Below are 18,746 nucleotides of genomic sequence, written 5' to 3'. Positions count from 1 at the left end.
GGGCAATGACCCGAAGCACCTGTCATCGATGGCCCTGACTCGGCACCTGAAGAGGCACCAACCGAACCTGTGGTCTCCATCCTTGGCCAGCATAACATCCGTCGGGGGGAGACCGAGGGCCACCAGTTCTTCTGATCCGGGATCGATGGGAGGATCTCCGGAATGCACCCCGAGCAAGAAGCCTTGCCTCAAGGATGCGGCTGGTGGAAGCAGAAGGGTCAGGCAGGCCTCCCTGGGGGAAGTTGATCCATCAGGGTCGGGGGTGGCTCCACTGAAAAGGGTGAGGTCAAGGGCTCAGGAGGCAGGCATTCATGTGGTTCACCGGGCTATAGGGTGGTTCTTCTTCAGGCCCAGGGGATGGATGAGGTCCACCCTGGGAAGAACATCGCTGCCACCATCAAGGCAGCTCTGAGAGAGTGGACGTCCAAGGTGGAAGGGTTTGTCCATGGCTTCATGGTGACGGACGTGGGAGCCAACATGTTTACAGCCCTGAAAGAGGCATCCCTCCTGGGCCTGGTGTGCATGGCGCACAAGCTGCACCTTGTGATGCGGGACGTGCTCGGGCTGGGGAGCAAGCCGAGGGATAGCTGGGACAAGGGAACCTTGCGGACGTGCAATCTGCTGGACAGCTGCCGTCACATCGCTTCCCACTTCTCCCGCAGCATAAACTCTTCACGCAATCAGTTCCAGAGGCAAGGGGAGGCAGGGGACCCCGAGCACCAACTCTTCCAGGACCTGCCCACCCACTGGAACTCTGGTGGAGCAGAAGGGTGCGTTGGAAGACATCCTGTCCTCTTCGGATCTTCTGAGGAGGGGAGAGGAGTTGAGCCTCAGCTCCATGGAGAGTCCTTGCCCAGATGTCCTGGATCCTGAAATCCTTCAAGGATGCCACTGAGCTCTTGTGCTCCTACCAGGCCAGCCTGGGTCAGGTCCTCCCTCTGATCCACGGCCTCGACCAGTTTCTGGCGCAGGAGCTCCAGCAAGGTCGAGAGCTGCTCCCCAGGGTCCGGGACTTTGTCAGGAGGATCCAGGCCTGCATCGTTGAATGCCTGCGTCCTCTACGCTGCGAGGCACCGTACCAACTGGCCTCCCTCTGTGACCCCCGCATCAAGGGCAGCATCGCCACGCAGGCGGGTCAGATGCAGCACTGGAAAAAATAGCTCTGCAGAGTGGTGCTCTGTTTCCAGAGACAGAGGCCAAGAGAGAAGGAACCGGGCAGCGGCGAGAGGCAGGGGGAGGGGGAGAAGGTGGGAAGATAGCCACCCCAGGGAAGAGATCCCAACGGACACATTCTATTTCTGGGCCTTGTTGGTGGGCTGCGTGGTTGGCCGCTGCACGGTGGGCACATCCCTCTCAGTGGAGGACTCGGCAGGGGCCATGGTGTGCGAGTACCTTTCTGAGCCCGCCAAGCCCCCCCAGGCCAACCCATTGCAGTATTGGGCGAGGAAATCTGATGGATGGCCAGACCTGTCCATCGTGGCAACAAACATCCTGTCCTGCTCTCCCACCAGCGTGCAGAGCAAGCGGGTGTTCTCCCACCTGGGAGACCTCCTCCATCCCTGCCGTGCACGTCTGCACCCGGACCTGGTGGACATGTTGACGTTCATCAAGGTGAACCTCAACCTACTGGGGCACCCTCCCGTGGACCTGGACCTACCCGGGCTCTGAGCCACCCTGGCGTTGTAGCCGGCCTAGCTCGTCCACAGCGGGCTCAAGCCTCCCTCAGTTCTTGGGGCTGCTTCCATGGCTGGTGACCCTTTGCCCTCCTCTCCCAGACAAGTTCCCGTTCCCTCTTCACACCTCTCCCTCTCTGGATCTGCTCAGATGCCTCCCAACCTCTCCTATCTTTCCCATCCCGTCATTTCCGCAAAGGCAGGAAGGCGTGGTGCTGCCAGCTGATGCCACTTTTGGTCACGAGGAACAGCTCTGCTGCTGTTGTTGATGTGAGAGTGGCACCGTACGGTACCCCCCCTTCCATAGCACCTGGTGTCCCCACTGAGCAGGGGGGAATGGGTCCCTCCCACCCTTTCCATGAATGCAAGAAGTTGGTTGCTGTCTGCTGCCGCCACTTTGGACCCCGAGGGGCAGCTCAGAAGCTTCTGCTGAATTTGACAGGTTTGAGCTGCACGGTGCACCCCTATCCATGTGTTCTTGCTGTCCTCTCTGTGCATGGGGGAATGGGACCTACGACCAGTCACATGTCCTTTCCGTGAAGGCAGGAAGGTGGTTGAGGTCTGCCGCTTGCTGCTTTTGGGCTTGAGGAGCAGCTCAGGAGCTGTTACTGGTGTTAGTGTGGCACCGCACGGTACCCCCCCCCCTGTTCCGTGGTCACCTGCTGCTCCCTCTGAGCAGGGGGGAATGGGTCCCTTGCCCTCACACCCTTTCCATGAAGGCCGGACGGTGGGTGCTGTATGATGCTTCGGCTTTGGGCCACGAGGGACAGATCAACTACTGTTGCACATAAGATTGTACGTCACGGTGGCCCCTGCCAACAGCAGCGGCTGTCCCCTCTGGGCAGGGTTGAATGGGTAATGCCGCTACGACCAGTCGTCCTTTCCACGAAGACAGGAAAGTGTGGTGCTGCGAGCTGATGCTGCTTTCTGCTACGAGGAGCAGCTCTGCTGCTGTTGGTGGTGTTAGCATGGCACTGCACAGTACCCCCCCCTTTCCATGGGCACCTGCTGCCCCCTCTGAGCAGGGGGGAATGGATCCCTCACCCTCACACCCTTTCCATGAAGGCCGGACGGTTGGTGTTGTATGATGCTTTGGCTTTGGGCCACGAGGGACAGATCAACTGCTGTTGCGCATAAAATTGCACGTCACGGTGGCCCCTGCCAACAGCAGCGGCAGTCTTCTCTGGGCAGGGGTGAATGGGTAATGCCGCCATGACCAGTCATGGCCTTTCCGCGAAGGCAGGAAGGTGAGTGATGCTGGCGACAGCGTCCACTGTGACACAGGGGGAGCGGACAAGCCTCTGCCACAACAGTCTGCGCACTCCTTCAGGGTGGATGTGGGATCCCTCCATCCCAGTCCTGCTGCACAATGTAGCCAAGAAGCCTTGGGCTTGGCCCTCCTCTCCGCCAGGCCCAGCGGGTTAGGGTTAGACTATTTCTAACTTGTCTAATATGCCTTTGGATGAGGAGATATCGATTAGCCGGGTTAAGCCGTTTTGTTGCCAAGTTTTTGCAAAGCCTATAGTGTGACCAGGGAGAAACCAGTTTTGGCCCAGAAAAGATGAATATCTTGATATGGTAGGTAAGATCTTTTTCCTATGTTGGTTCCAATTTTTCAGCATATCCTTAAAAAAAGGGTTATTAATCTTTCCTGTCAATTGGGTTTTTTTACCATTCCAAATTAAGCTTTGAATTATTGATATTTCTTTATTTGGGTGTATAGTTTTAGTCCAATCTGAAATGCTTGTAGATTTTTAAATTTGTGTGATGTTTAATAATCTAATCGCAATTTGATACATATTTAAATCTAGATAGTTGAATCCTCCATCTGAGTGTTTTACGGGACGGGAATTTTGATTTTATCAAGAGCAATGTTGTGATTGAATTTCAACAAATTTTTCAGATCAGTAGGAATGTTGATGCCCAAATAGGTTATCTGGTCAGGAGACCATTGATAATTGCAGTTCTTTTTAATCCAATTAGATGTGTTAGGATGCATAAAAACTGGGAGAAGCTGAGATTTGGTATAATTAACCGTCAGACCTGAGATCTGGCTAAATTCTTCTAATATTTTTTGAAGGGGTTTGAATGATTGTATCGGGTCTACTAAGTAAATAAGTAAGTCATCTGCGAACAGACTTAATTTGAAATTGTTTAAAGTTGTTAATATACCTCGGATTTCATTTGTGTCTCTAATTTTTTCTGCTAGGGGCTCAATAGAAATGGCAAATAAAATTGGGGAAAGTGGGCACCCTTGCCTTGTGCCTCTTTGACTAGAGATCTTTTTAGAAACATTACCATTGATTTTTATTTGAGCTGATGGATGAGAATATATGGCATCTATTAATCTTAAGAACTTGGGGCCAAAATTCATGTGTTTCAACGTTAATTTGAGGTATTGAATTTCAATTGAGTCAGAGTCCTTTTCTATGTCAAGGGACAGAAGGCCAGATTCCAAATTGTTCACTTGGCAGTATGAAATCAGGTTTAGGGTTTTGTATATATTATTCATCAGGTCTCTGTTTGGAATAAAACCTGACTGGTCTGGATGGATGTATTGCGCTATAAAGGAGTTGATTCTTTTGGAAATAATCATAGCAAAGATCTTATAATCCTGGTTCAAAAGAGATATGGGTCTATATGAGTTTGGTTTAGTACTGTCCTTATTCTGTTACAAAATTACTGTTATATTTGTGTTTGACCAAGATGGTGGCATTATTCCCTGATCTAAAATTGTGTTGCATGCATCAGCCAGGGGTTTGCTTAATTGTGTTGCAAATGTTTTATAGTACTCAGCAGGATATCCATCAGGGCCTGGTGTTTTGTTATTCTGTAACTATTTAATTGTTTCTAATACTTCCTGTTGGGTAATTGGGTTGACTAGTAGATTTTTATTATCATTATTTAATTTTTTAAAATTTTTGCATGATTCTAGAAATTTTTGAATATATTTTTGGTTCGGGTATTTGGAAGACTAAAGTTGTGTGTAATATTTTTCAAAGGTTTTTAGGATTCCCTGTGTTGTAAAATGTTTTATATCATCAGTATCTGTTACTTTTGTGATATGATTCAATGATTTTTTCCCCTTTATCTTATATGATAAAAGACGTAAAGATTTGGGCGAATTATACCAGTAATTTTGCTTAACAAATTGGAGGTTTCTTTGAATTTTATTTATTTCCAGTGTTTCTAATAATTTACGTTGAGACAAGTTTCTTGTAGATTTTTTTACTGCAAGTTTTTTTATGGGCTTCTTCCAAAAGCTTAATATTGTCTTGTAGGTCCTGTTTCATTGCATTTCTTTGTTTATTTATATGAGCCGAGAGTGAGATTATGCGACCTCTGATTACAGTTTTTATCGTATCCCATAGGATACTTGGTGTAACATCTTCTGTGTCATTATCCAGTAGGCCTTCTTCTATATACTTAGTTATTTCCTTGATTGCTGTTGGATTTGAAAGTAAAGATTTATTTAACAACCAGTTTTTAGGTTTGGAGAGGTTGAGATCTATTAATAGTTCACATTGGACCCAAGCATGATCAGATAAACTAATACTGCCTATCTCAGATTCGATTAAATTATTAGAAAGAGATTTTGATGTGAAAAGGTAATCTATTCTACAATAGATATTATGCTTAGGGGAAAAATAAGTAAAGTTCTTTTCTGTGTTGTGTTGGTATCTCCATATGTCTATGAAGTTATTGTTTTCAAGTATCTGCGCTAATTTCAAAATCGATTTTCTGCTTTTCGGTTTCTCTTTTTTGGTTTTGGTTCTGTCTAATTTATGGTCAGTAATATAATTTAGGTCCCCACCTAGTATTTGGATGCCTTCTTGAAATTGAGCAAATTTATCCAAAGCGTTCTCTATAAAAGAAAGTTGGGTTTGATTTGGTGCATAAAGCGAACCAAAAGTAAATGTTTGTTTCTCAATTGATCCTTTTACAAAAATAAATCTTCCTTGAGTCTTTGATAATGTCTTTTAGCTGGAAAGGTACCTTGTTTGATATTAAGGTTGATACCCCTCTCGCTTTTGAAGTGCCAAAAGCATGGAATTGCTGCTGATAGAGTTTAGTAGTTAGATTTTGTGAATGAGTTGGTTGAAAATGAGTTTCTTGCAGAAGTATGATATCTGAGCCTGTCTTAGTCAAGGCATTAACAATTCTTTCCTTTTAATTGGATTTCCCAGACCGTGTACATTGTAGGAAATAACTTTGATGCTCGATGACATCTTACAGTAGAACAATGTCTAGATAATAGAGGCTTAACCCTAAGATAAATTTTTTAACTAGTTTGTTATCGATAGTCGTATTATAGAGTTGTTACAAACCTAACAAAAAGGTAATATGCACTAATATATCTGCTATCACAATATTAATAATCACGATATTTGCAAATTCTAAATCCTTAGAATCAAAAATTTCAGTCAATATATACTCAACAATGAAACAGCTTTATAAGTTCAACTCTTTCCCCCCCCCCCTCTTTCTTTTTTCTTTTTTCTTTATTTATTATTTTTATTTTTATATTTTTTATTATTTTTATTTGTATTATTATTTTTTTACTTTTTTCTTTTTTTCTTTATATAAATATATGTATATATATATATTACTAATTAATTTCCTATCACATCCCCCCGCTTTACTCTTTCCCCTTCCTCCTCCCCCTTCCCCCCTTTTTTATTTTCCCCCTTTTTCTTTTTTATTTATGTACACTTAATTAGTAACCCTAAAATTGCAAAATGTTTAACCAAGATATATTGAACCTCAATAAATAAATAAATAAACAAAGATAAAACAAAATGACACTATTTTAATATCTCTAACTTTCCTACCTATAAATTTCAACACCTTATGAACTACAAAATCAACTTTCAAATGTACTCTATGTATAGATATATTTGTGTATTTATTTATTTATTTATTTATTTATTTATCTTAAAAAATGAACCAACAAACAAAAACTATTTACCTAACTTTCTTCCTTTAACTATTCTATCTATAATTATAACACCCCCCCCTCAAAATAACACTGTACATATTTATGAAATTGTATTGTAATAAAATATTACTTAGTGATTAATATACTAACAGTAAATTAAAATTAATTTTCAACAAAACTGATCAAATAGTGTTCTCTTGGGCTAGTGTATAATATACTCTAGCATAAGGTAATTTCCTACTCCTATCAAAATGTGGGAGCAGTATCAAAGGAACCAAACCTACTCCCCTCCTCCTGGATATGATAATTATGTTACTATTATCATTATTATTATTTTTTAGCAAAATTCTGGCAGTGCATTTCCACAGTGGCTATAGCCTAAATTAAATGTTTTTAACTGGGATTTTACTCCCTTTTTGCTGAGAAGGTGACATCAGGAGTTTTCTTTTGAAGCTTGGTTTGCTGACCTCCATTGGAGATTCCAGGTTTAGGCTTTGCAGGAGATGTTCTGCTTCCTCTGGATCTGAGGCTACAATCTGCTTTCCATTATCAATGACGGAAAGATTGGTGAAATTCACCCATTTATAGTGTACATTAGCTCTTAACACCAAAGTTGCAGATCTCAGCTCCTTTCTCTTGGATAGCACTTCATTGGCAAGTCAGAAAAGATGTTTATAGTCTTATCACTGAAGAGCAGAGGACCTTGTGTCCTGGCTCGTTTCATAAGTTGCTTTTTAATATTTAGGTCCTCTAGTTCTATAAGAATGTCTCTTGATGAATTCTTTGCCTTAGCCACCTTTTCAGAGCCGATACGGAAAGCATTTACAATCAGTTGTTGTTCAGTGGCTTCCCAGTTTCTTGCAGGTTTAGTTGCTTTCTTAACCAGCAAGTTAGAGTTGAAATTAAATCATCGTTGTTAAGTTGGGATTCTTCTATTCCGCGTAGCTTTAATTTTTTCCTCTTTACAGCCACTTCTAGATTGATTATTCTGCAAATCGCGAATATCACACTGGGACATTAAAGCCATATCTAATACATTATCGACTTTTGCATTTGTTTTGAGTAGTTCTAGCTTTATATCAGCCGGCTGGTTTGATAAAGGCTGTATTAGTTCAGACATTTGCCTTACAAGAGCTTGCTGCAATTGTGCCAATTGTTTATCAAGGGGTGCAGAGAAAGTATTTACCGCTGCACCAGCTTCCAAAGTTCCGTTGGCAATTTTGTCTGCTTCGTGACCGCGGCTTTGCTGTGCGACGGAAACCGCTTCTGGTAAAAGTGTTTGCTGGCTTTGGTACGACCTGGTTGGAGATTTTTTCTTCCCTGACCCTTGCTTCCTCATTCCTTTCTTTTTTTTGCAGTAGCAGCTTTATTTTGCATGGTTCCAGGCTGGGGGGAGTCAGAGCTCCTTCAACACGCGTCCATCTACTCTGAGACCGACGCCACACCCCTTTTAACAGTATCCATAGCTTTTCATGATCCACACAATCAAAAGCTTTGCTATAATCTATAAAACACATGTTTATTTTCTTCTGAAATTCCCTGGTGTGTTCCATTAGCCATTGTAAGTTTGCAATGTGATCTCTAGTGTGTCTTCCTTTCCTGAATCCAGCTTGAACATTGACATTTCTTGTTCCATAAATGGTAAGAGTTTATGCTGTAGAATCTTGAGCATCACTTTGCTTGCATGGGAAATTGACGCAATAGTCCGATAGTTGCTGCACTCTTTGGCATCTCCTTTTTTTGGAATTGGAATGTAGACTGGCGTTTCCAGTCTGCAGGCCATTGTTTTGTTTTCCATATTTGTTGACAGATTCTTGTTAAGATATTGATTGTCTGTAGCTTAAAATAGCTCTATTGGTATTCTGTCTACTCCAGGTGCTTTGTTTCTCCCAATTGCTTTGAGTGCAGTTTTTACTTCACTTTCTAAGATTTCTGGTTCTTCAACAAAGTAATCTTCTTCAAAAAATATCTGTCATTCTTCCATCTCTTATGTATAGTTCTTCAGTGTATTGTTTTCATCTTTCCTTTATTTTGTCCTGATCAGATACTATATTTCCATGTTGATCTTTCAGCATCCCAAGCCATGGTTTGAATTTCCCTTTGATTTCCCGGATCTTGTGGACCAGATCTCTTGTTCTTCCTTTTTTTGTTGTTCTCTTCTATTTCTTTGTACTGATTATTATAATACATTTCTTTGTCTCTGTGTGTAGATTGCTGAAAAGCTGCATTTAGAATTCTGACTCTATTTCTGTCAACTTTTGCTTTTGCTTCCCGTCTTTAGCAATTTCAAGAGTTTCCTCAGTCATCCATTTAGGCTTCTTTCTTTTGGCTACAGGAATAGTCTTTGCACATTCTTCCTTGATAATATCTCTGGTTTCAGCCCATAGTTCTTCTGGTTCACGATCAATTAAACTCAGTATTACAAACCTATTCCTTACCTGGACTTTGAATTCTTCAGGAATATCCTTTAAATTGCACTTTTGCACAATGAGTGTTTCTCTTCAGCTTTATTCTAATTTTTGATATTAGCAACTCATTACCTATACCACACTCAGCTCCTGGTCTTGTTTTAGCAGACAGAATAGAACTTCTCCATCTTCTGCTTCCAATTATGTAATCTATTTGGTTCCTGTATTGGTTACGCAGTGATTTCCATGTTTACAATTGTCTTTTCAGTTGCCTGAAGCATGTGTTAGCAATGCTTCCCCCCCCCCCTCCTGGTGGTGAGGAGGTTTGAGTGTGTCAGTGAAGCTGAGAGCAACACTGTCAGGAGCACAGGCTTGGTCAAGAGTCTAAACTGTTCCAGATAGTCACTCAAGGTAGAGACACCAGACCCCTTCAGAAATCAACAGTCACATCAGCAGAAGAGAATTGAATGTTCCATTGGTGATGGGTTTTCTGAAATAATGTTCCCTTTAAGCACTATCAGATCTGTCCTGTCCTACCAGATGGAAAATTACTAGCCCTTCTCTAGGGCCAATGATATGTTATGATGACTCTGGGTTCCCCAATCACATGTCAGTGGCAACCTCCTTGATGAGAACTAATTTCCCAAGCATGCAGGATCCTGATTTGGATTAGGACCATGTCTGATGGAGGGACGTGTGTCTGACCAATTCAAAGTCATGTCAGGGAGCCAAGATACAATATATCAAAAAACATAACACTGTAGTTTGACCCCAGGAGATTGTATGAGTCCATTGGTTTTGAGTTCTGAGGCCGTAACAAGCTACTCTTCTGTTATATTGGCTGCTGTTCTTAACAACAAAGTCCTAAGGGGTACCATGTAACTTCTGCGGTATTAGTCTGCTCCCTAAGGACTTTCAACAGGGAAATAACACCAACATACAAACCAGTTAGGCACAGGCAGTAAGGCAAGCTCTCCAGTCTCCATAGAAGCACCAGCAGCAGCATCCTCCAATCACACAGCAGCTGCTATTGACAGCTCTGTGAGTGGCAGCTGCAGGTGGAGCCAGTCTCTGGCAGTGAACCTGATCATTCTCAATGCCACACACCTCCCTGGGAGCCAACAGACATGGTGGAAAGGCTCCATGACTGTGGATCCCCAACAGAGGCACTTGGATTAAGAGGCTCCCTTCCCAGCCTGGAAGTGAAATACACTCCGGTGGCAGACAGGGCACCCACCCCATTGCTGATGAGGGCAAGACTGGTAGCAAAAGTGTTACCCACTTGCAAATACCTCTGCAAATCCACACTGCTCCTTCTCCTGAAAAAGTAAAACCCAGACTAGGCTTGAACTCACAGCCCACAACACTCAAGACTAGACCCCTAATCCCAAAACCAGGAGAGGAGGTTCCCACAAAACATGCCAATAGGAACTAGCCATTGCCTAAAGGCTTTAAATTCTAATAAATGGTGCTGGCAGAAGATCTACTAAGAATACATTTTGACTGTATATATTTTCAGACAAGAGTGGTCGGTTACTGTATCTGTCAGAGGCTGTATGAATATTGCAAACTTATTTATGAATCGTATGTTTATGAATTATATAAACTAGATGTGATTTATGCATTTCATGCACCTTATATTTGAATAACTTGTAGTTGACTGGTTAATTTTGTAGAGGGGACTCTATTATCCTCAAAAGGGACAGGCAGACAAAAGCCCTGGATCTGAATCCCCCCACCCACAAACAGCAAAAAGGGGAGCAAGATGACCAGCTGATGAGGCACTCCAGAGATCCATCATTTTGGCCAGGAAGTGGTTCCTCAATTCCCCCTCTGCTGTGCCCCTGCACTTCTGCAGTACCCTAGCATCTACTTTGGGTCTTACCCATGTGCTAACTATCTGTTTGGTTTATCAAACTCCAGCTGTGCTGTGGGATAGTTTGGGACCTATTCAGAGACACTCCGCTCTCCAGAACAGCCACACAGTGTCTAGGACAACACTCCAAGTTGCACCCAGCACCCTGCAGTATGTGCAAGGGGAGATGCAGATCTAAGTGTGGGTTCATCCTCCAGGGTGCCAATGGACCACCGCTTTGTTGTGCAGAAGAACAAAGAGAGATCCAATGACACCTGGAAAATCTAGTGGAGCCACTCCAACATTACCACCCCTGAGCCAAAACCCACCCTCTGGGATGTGTGAAGAGGCAGCCCTATGAGGAAGTGACAGGTGGGGGGGAAGAGGAGCATGGAGCTAGTGTCATCTGCACATAAGCAAACAGAGAGAAAGGTATGGAAAAATCCAGACAGAACCAGGTTGCCAACTTGGGGTGGCAGGCTGAGCCATCTCTAGTGCTGTGTGCTCATGAGTGAGGCAGACTCCAAGGTCGAACTGCTGCCTGAGGAAGGATGCTCCAGGAGCCAGGCTGAAAACACAGAGTGATTCCGCACACATTGGATAATGCACTTTCAATGCACTTTATCAATCGTTTGAAGTGGATTTTTTGTTCCGCGCACGAAAAAATCCGTTCCAAATGATCTATAAAGAGGTTTGGAAGTGCATTATCCAATGTGTGTGGAATCACTCACAGTCTGAGCAGAGTGACAGTTGCAATGACCATGCACTCAGGTCTGCCAGTTGACTTGCCACCTACATGAAGGAACAAAGAAACGTGCTGCATTGACAAAGGGCACAGCTTCGGCATCAGCCACAGCCAACTCTGCAGCACCCTGAGAAGAACCATAGCCCCATGAGGGGGAGGGCAAGAGTCAGTCACTCATCCAGCATGGGAATGCTCTGCGGGTGTCAAAGATGAGTTTGCTTCTGCTACTGCTGCTATGCTGCTGCAGCACTGGGCTTGGATCCTGCATAGGAATGAGTCCTAGAGTTGCTTGACCACCTTATCAAGGGGGCAAAGAGAGGCAGCTCCCAGCCACCCCAACCCACAGTTTTTCCCTGTCCTCTGCCCAGAAGGAGGTGGGGGAGTCCAGTCAGGGGAGTCTGAAAACAGCCCTGTTATGGGCTGCAAGCATCACCTGCTCCACCCGCCCCCATCTGAGGAGGCTCTGTTGAGTATACTCCCCTGTGAGCCTACCCCATTGTTAGACACAGGCCATGGTGCCTAGAGGGCCAGGCTCAGGCTGTTCTCCCCACACACACACATACACGCGCGCGCGCCTCTGGCCTCAGTTGTGGAGTCCACCATTGTGGAGGAGGCACTTGGCTTTGTGCAAGGGTAACAAGGGAGGCAGATATGGATGAGTGACCCAGGGCAACTGGCTCCCCAGCTCCTTCTTACTAGTCAGTGCATCCTCATCCCTTTGAGCCCAGCCTCTGGAAATGGGGGACCTGTTAGGGGTCTGCAGTGAAAGCAGTTAGCCAAACATTATTTTCTTTGCTGTTCCCCAGGGATGTGCTAAATACTTGCCCAGTTTTGCAACGGGAAAGCCAACCTCTGAAGACAAATGAGCCCCCCTCATTGTTCCCTCTGCTGCCTTAGGGATCCTTTCTCATCACTAAGGCCAGTGGTGGTAGTGGGGCAGTTCCCTTACGGTGCTAGTACTTGCGAGAACCTCTTGGACTTGCATAGTTGATGGAGTGAAAGGTGCTAGCTTGGATGAGCTGCAAATGGCTCTGTTGATGGGCCCTGTCTGCCATCAGTGTTTCAGAATGGGAGAGGGCTTGCTGTCCGCTCCCTGTCCCTGCAACTGCTTTGGCAAGTGAGAGAAGAGTGGCAGCTGAAGGAGAGGCACTGGCTGCTGTTGTGGAGGCTTGTCCTGGGGCCTTAGAGAGTGAAGCAGCCACACTGTGTTGTAATGGTGGCTCAGCTCCAGGGGCTTCACTCTACCCAGACCTCTGTGCCTGCAATACTCAGAAAGTGTTGAAGGGTGTTAAACAACATCTTAAGAAAAAAAGGTAAGAAAAAAGAAAATGCCATAGACAGAGGAACTAAGATTCTCTCTCCGTCTCTTCCAGCTCTTCTTTTTTCCCCTCCCTCCCAGAAAAAGAGACAGGTGTCAGTGCCATTCCTCTGAGGCTCTTACTTCTCAGATTCCAGGACTATCATAGCTCTTCTTCTAGGCCCAGCAGACCTGGAGGTCAGCATTCAACCCCCGTCTTTGGTTTCTAGGGCTAGAGACTCTGCCCAATCTGGTCATTCGAAGTCACTACACTCCAACTCTGCTTCAAACTTCATGGCTTCAGATAAAGAAGGGGGGGTCAGGGAAAAACACAACCTCTTCTGGCCCATCCTCTACTAGCCTGTTCTAATGGTAGAATTTTCTATGTTTCTAGAGGACATCACAATCAGACTAATATTCGTGGAACAATCCACCCATGAGGCTTCTTAAGCCTCAAACAGGACATGCAGAGTTTTGTCACCAACTGGTCCTGATTCCTACCATTATTCCTTTCCCATATTCCTGTGACAAGGCCATTAGAAGCAAGTGGGCCTCCCTGGGTGGAGGGAGAGGCTTAACCTTGTTTGCAAAAAGAATGTACACCCTTACTCCTTCCACTGTGAAAGTCCTGAAGGTACTTCCAGTGAATGCCCTCATTGCCAATCTTGTTCCAAATGCAACTCTTCCCAAAGACAGGGACAGCGGCCTAAGAGAACAAGGTAACCGAAAAAATGATTTCTCCCTCAAGAAAGCCCACAAGGCCTCTGCCCTTGGCATCAGAGCAAATGCAGCCTCCTCTATCTTCTCTAGAGCCTATTCTCAGGGCCGAGGAACTCTTGCATTATCCAGTCCCTGACTCAACCAGGCTCAAACAAAACCTTAAAATAAAGAGATCCTCTGAATTCTCTGCAGACACCCAGTCTGGATGCCATGCATTTCTCTGCTTGCTTCTTGGCCTGCAACATCATTATTTGCTGAAACACTGGAAAGTGGATCACCTTTCCAAGAACAACTGTTGTCCCTAGCAGGGAGATAAACTATTTGGGAACACAGCACCGGATGATGTCCTGGAGGAGACCAAGCAAAAGAAGAAAGTAATGCCAACTTCTTCCAAAAAAGATTATGACAGATCCAACAAGTTAGGCCAAATTTCCTTTCATGCCCCAGAGGATCTTTCCAGCATAAGGACTCCAGAGATTCCAGATTCCGCAAACTGGGCTGGAACAAATTCTATTTCATCTCTAAGACCACCTCCACATCTCAGGGCTCCTTGACCAACAAGACCAAAATGGAGCCCTTCAGTTCCTGACATCATAGTAGATTACCAAATCAAAGCCTTCTCTCCCCACTTGGTTTTGTTCCACCTAGGACAAGTAATTGTTCCAGATAGTCAGTCAAGAGTACATCATAGACCTCTCCTGCCGAGAAGGAAAAAAATTCCCAGGACCTACTCTGTTGTGCACAAGAAAAACCGTAATTGGAGGATAATTCTGCACCTAAAAAACACCTCAACAGACTCATGAGGAGGAGATTTCATATGAAGATCTTCTGATTCATAGTGGAGGCTCTCTAGTTGGGGGACTTCTTAGCCTCTATAGACTTCCAGGAGGCTTACTTACACATTCCCATATATCCAAGCTCCAGAAAGTAGCTGTCATCAAAACTGTCAATACAGATTCTTTCCATTCAGACTATTCTTCCCCTCCCCCTTATCTTCATCAGGCTGATGGTTGCAGTAGGGGCATGTCTTAGGATACAGGGTATACATGTCAACCCCTTCCTGGACAACCTTCTAATCAGGTCACCATCCAGATCACATGGCCTCCAGGGCATCCAAGCAACTCTATAAGCACTTCACTCTAATGAGTTCTTGGTGAACCACCAGAAAAGCACTCTTACACCTCTAAAAACCATTATCGATCTAGAGACATCCACTAATGCTGCTCAGTTCACTTCATCCTTCCCAGAAGAACATCACTTCAACCTCAGGGCAGTAATTGCTGGCCTCCTACATATGACATCTGTAGATTTAATGACCCTGGCATATGTGCTTGATCTCATGATCTCCTGTCTAGAAATTATGCCATGGCCCCAATTCCACTCTCATCCCCTTCAGTGGTTCCTGCTGCCCTATCAAAAGGACATCCTTCAGCATTGTCACAGGGGTGTAGCTGTCACTCCCAGCATATGTTGCGTCTTCCAGGGCTGGGGTCAGGACTCCCACCTGAGGAGAAGCAACCCCTTTCCAGAACCACCTGTAATAGAATGTTTTATCTGTACCTCATTAAAACTTCCAAACCATCCAGTTCTGAGATTTATATTCCAAATTCTGAACAGCTCAGAGAACTGTAGATAACGAGGCCTAAAGAGATCTTTCTTTAAAGAACTGGTTATTTAGTTCAAATAATTTTAATGCATTCTTCTTGTTTTAATCCTTTCCATCAAGGCAGTCAGAGTCTTCTTTCAGAATTTAATCTTTATTTTTTATTGAAAAACATTCTAATCTTTTTATTAAGCAAGATACTAAAACGAAACCTATAATTGATTAAATGCATACAATAAAAATGTAATCTCTTAACATCTCTCAATTTAAGCTAGTAATGATTTAAGCTAGTAAAGATTTAAATTCAGATCATACTCAAGCCTACTATGAAAAGCATTGAATTTTCAATAGACATATAGGCACATATATTTCTCACCTAAATCTTCTTTGTGAAATTTCCTTCATCAAAACCCTAATCTCTTATCTGGATGGTATCTTTCATACTAATTGATATGTGCTCTCTATAAGATCTTTCACATGTGACAATAGTACAAAAATATGATTGGTCTTAGATTTAGCTGATTGTTCAGATTTTCAATCATGTGACAGGTGTACGGTAAGTTTCATAAATCCTTAAAAGTTGACAAAAAGTGAGCAGGTTATGATCAGTCCATTCTATTAATCTACCTTCATCCAACTACTTTTAATTGGTTGTCAAAAGATAAAAGGAACATCTATGTTATTATACAACCTGCTAACAAACTACATTAAAGTTCATACACAGTTCACTAGAATACAGATGTAAAACTAGATTATATTGTGATCTAATCCATATTCCCGCTACAGATTCAGAGTGGAAATCACCAAAGAGGAGCACACTGCCATCACTAAGTCACCCAAGGGAAGTGGAGCAACATAAAGAAGACGTACATCATCCACTGGTTGGAGGAGTCCAGAGGAACTCCTTTTTTCCCAACATCACTCTTAGCCAGAGCACTCAACAAAATATGAAATGAAGTGGCAGAGGTCAACTTCATCAAACCCCACTGGCCAAGGAGACTTTAGGTTTCCAACATAGTGGCCATGGTGCAACAACCACCATGGACTATTCCTGCAGCCCACAACATTATCCTGCAGGGTCCTCTTTTCCAAACCAATCTTGGTTGGCTCAGCCTGTCTTCATGGAAATTGAAAGGAGAGTACTAGAGCAACATGGTTATCCAGAAAAAGTCATTGTGGTGATCTTGACTTCTAGGAGGTCCTCTTACCACAAGATCTATGAAGCCACTTGGAAAGCTTTCCATAGGTGGTGCCACAAAAAGAAAGTGAGTGCACCTGCAGCAGGTATACCAAAGGCCCTTTCTTTATTTTTTCCAGGAGAATTTGGATCAGGGTCCCAAACCAAAAACTCTTTGTCACTAGATGTCATCTCTCTCATCAGTTCTCCATCCCATCTCAGGATAACCTCTTTCCAGACTCATATTCTATGGAGAATAGCTATACCCAGTTCTCCCATCCAGCATTGTTTCTCTTTGTGAGATCTCCACAAACTGTAAAGAGTTCTACACCTCCATTTGAACTCTTGAAGTTCAATTCCACTGAGAATTCTTTCAAGGTAACCTTTCTCATTGACCAGAGGGATTTCAGAACTCGTTACCCTCTCAATCAGAGATGAGCTGTAGGTTTGTTTGTTTTTTTCAGGAGGATTTGGTGTCCCTCTGCACTGACTCCTCCTTTATACCAAAGGTTAACTTTTTGTTCCACAAGGATCAGGAGATCTGTCTTCATTCTGTCTTCATCCCAGCCACCCTAAAGAAGAGAGTGGCATAAGTTAGCTGTCTGGAAGGCCCTCAACAGCTTTCAGATCTTCAGATGCCTCATTTGTCTCCTTCTTACCCAATACCACAAGAACGAATGCATACCACTTCTTACCCAATACCACAAGAACGAATGTTAACTATAACCAGGTGGATTGAAACATGCATTTCCCTGGCTTACAGCATTCAGAATCTTCTGCTGCCTCAAAGGTCACTGCCCATTCTACCAGAGCGGGTGCTACTTCTGTAGCCCTCTCCACCAATGCATCCCTCACAGAAATCTTCAGAGGAACTACTTGGGGTTTGGCCTCTACTTTTATGAAGCACTAGAGAATAGACATGTCTGCCTCAGCTGAGTCTGTATTTGTCAGAAGAGTCCTCCAAAAAGTAGTTCCTTGATCATTATTCTCCTCTGTTTTTCACTTCCAGGATAATAGAATTTTTAATATCCCATATGAGGATACCTTCCTCCACTGATGGGGGACAAAACATTACACTTACCACGAGGCTTCCTTTTCATCAGTGGATTGGAAGGTATCCTTTCCAACCCTAGCTGACGGAGAAGTAATTGCTGAGGAGCTCCCTAGCTGGACAGGGCAACTGTTTGGGGTTTATATCTCCTGTTCTTCAGCCTTACAGTACCTCCAATTACAGATGTCCAGGGAGAAGTCAGTCTTCATCTATGTTTGCTGCACTAGAGGTGGATCTGGTTTTTCTCAGAAGTTTGACGAGACATGAATTGGGGGATGAGTGCCTCCTTAGAATAGTGAAGCCTTTGCAAAAAATTTGCATGTGCCCTGCCCATGGACCATGGAGGAGGCTACCAAAGATACCTTCCAATCCATTGATGACAAGAAAACTTCATGGCAATCCAGTGTTTCATTCCACATGTTTATTTTGTTGACTACTATTTAATAATGTTTTAGGGCATATGAGTTATTTTCAGATGATTAGCCATCTTGGTCTGCAGTAGAAGGCCAAGATTCAGGTCCAGTAGCACCTTAAAGATATTTCCAGGATATGAGCTTTTGAGAGTCAGAGCTCCCTTCGTCAGGTACAGGGAATGGAAAAAGGCAGGAGCCTTTATAACCCAGGCAGAGGTGGGAGGGCATTGCAAATTAGAGTGTCATGAAACTAGCTATAATACATGTTGAAATTAGCTTGATACATCAAATTTGCAAAGTGTAGAAAATTAGCATCTGTAGTGTAAAAAAAATTTAATGTCCCGGGGAGCGGGGGGGGGGGGGTCCACTGTTCCGAATTTGCAAATAAATTTCCTTTGAAGTTTCTCTGCCTGAGTACTACTACTCTTAGGTCAGCAATGGAATATCCTGGAATGATTAAAATATTCTCTCACTGGTTTTTGAATTTTGTGATTTTTGATATCAGATTTATGTCCATTTGTTCTTTCGCAAGGGGACTGATATGTTGTCCAATATAGAGAGTTGAAGGGCATTGCTGACACTTGATGGCATATCTAACATTCATTCATTTGCATACAAGGAGTCTTGGGGCCCTTGCACCCTGTTACATAAATCCAGATGTTTATCTCAGTAATATTATGGTTACTATATGTTGCACTTTACAGATATGCTCAAATTGGGGTGCAAAAAATGTGTTAAGTTGAACTGAGTTGAGTTATGTAAAACATTTCTATGCTGCCTTTCCACCCAGTTCAGGTTTCCCAAGGTGATTATTATTAAAACAAAACATTAAAACATTTGAGACATTAAAAAGCATTTTAAATAC

At 43.7% G+C, this 18,746-nt stretch overlaps 1 protein-coding gene across 16 annotated transcripts in view; it reads left to right on the top strand.

Annotated features, from left to right (window-relative positions):
- The window catches only part of GPHN (gephyrin), a 566,991-nt gene that overhangs the window by 430,388 nt on the left and 117,857 nt on the right, over positions 1 to 18,746 (top strand). The gene's annotated exons all lie outside the window — the stretch shown is intronic.

The sequence above is a fragment of the Eublepharis macularius genome, chromosome 2 (assembly GCF_028583425.1).
Source record: "Eublepharis macularius isolate TG4126 chromosome 2, MPM_Emac_v1.0, whole genome shotgun sequence".
NCBI classification, from domain to species: domain Eukaryota; kingdom Metazoa; phylum Chordata; class Lepidosauria; order Squamata; family Eublepharidae; genus Eublepharis; species Eublepharis macularius.
The sequence above is the reverse complement of the archived record's forward strand: the minus strand, read 5'-3'. Positions and strand labels throughout refer to the sequence as shown.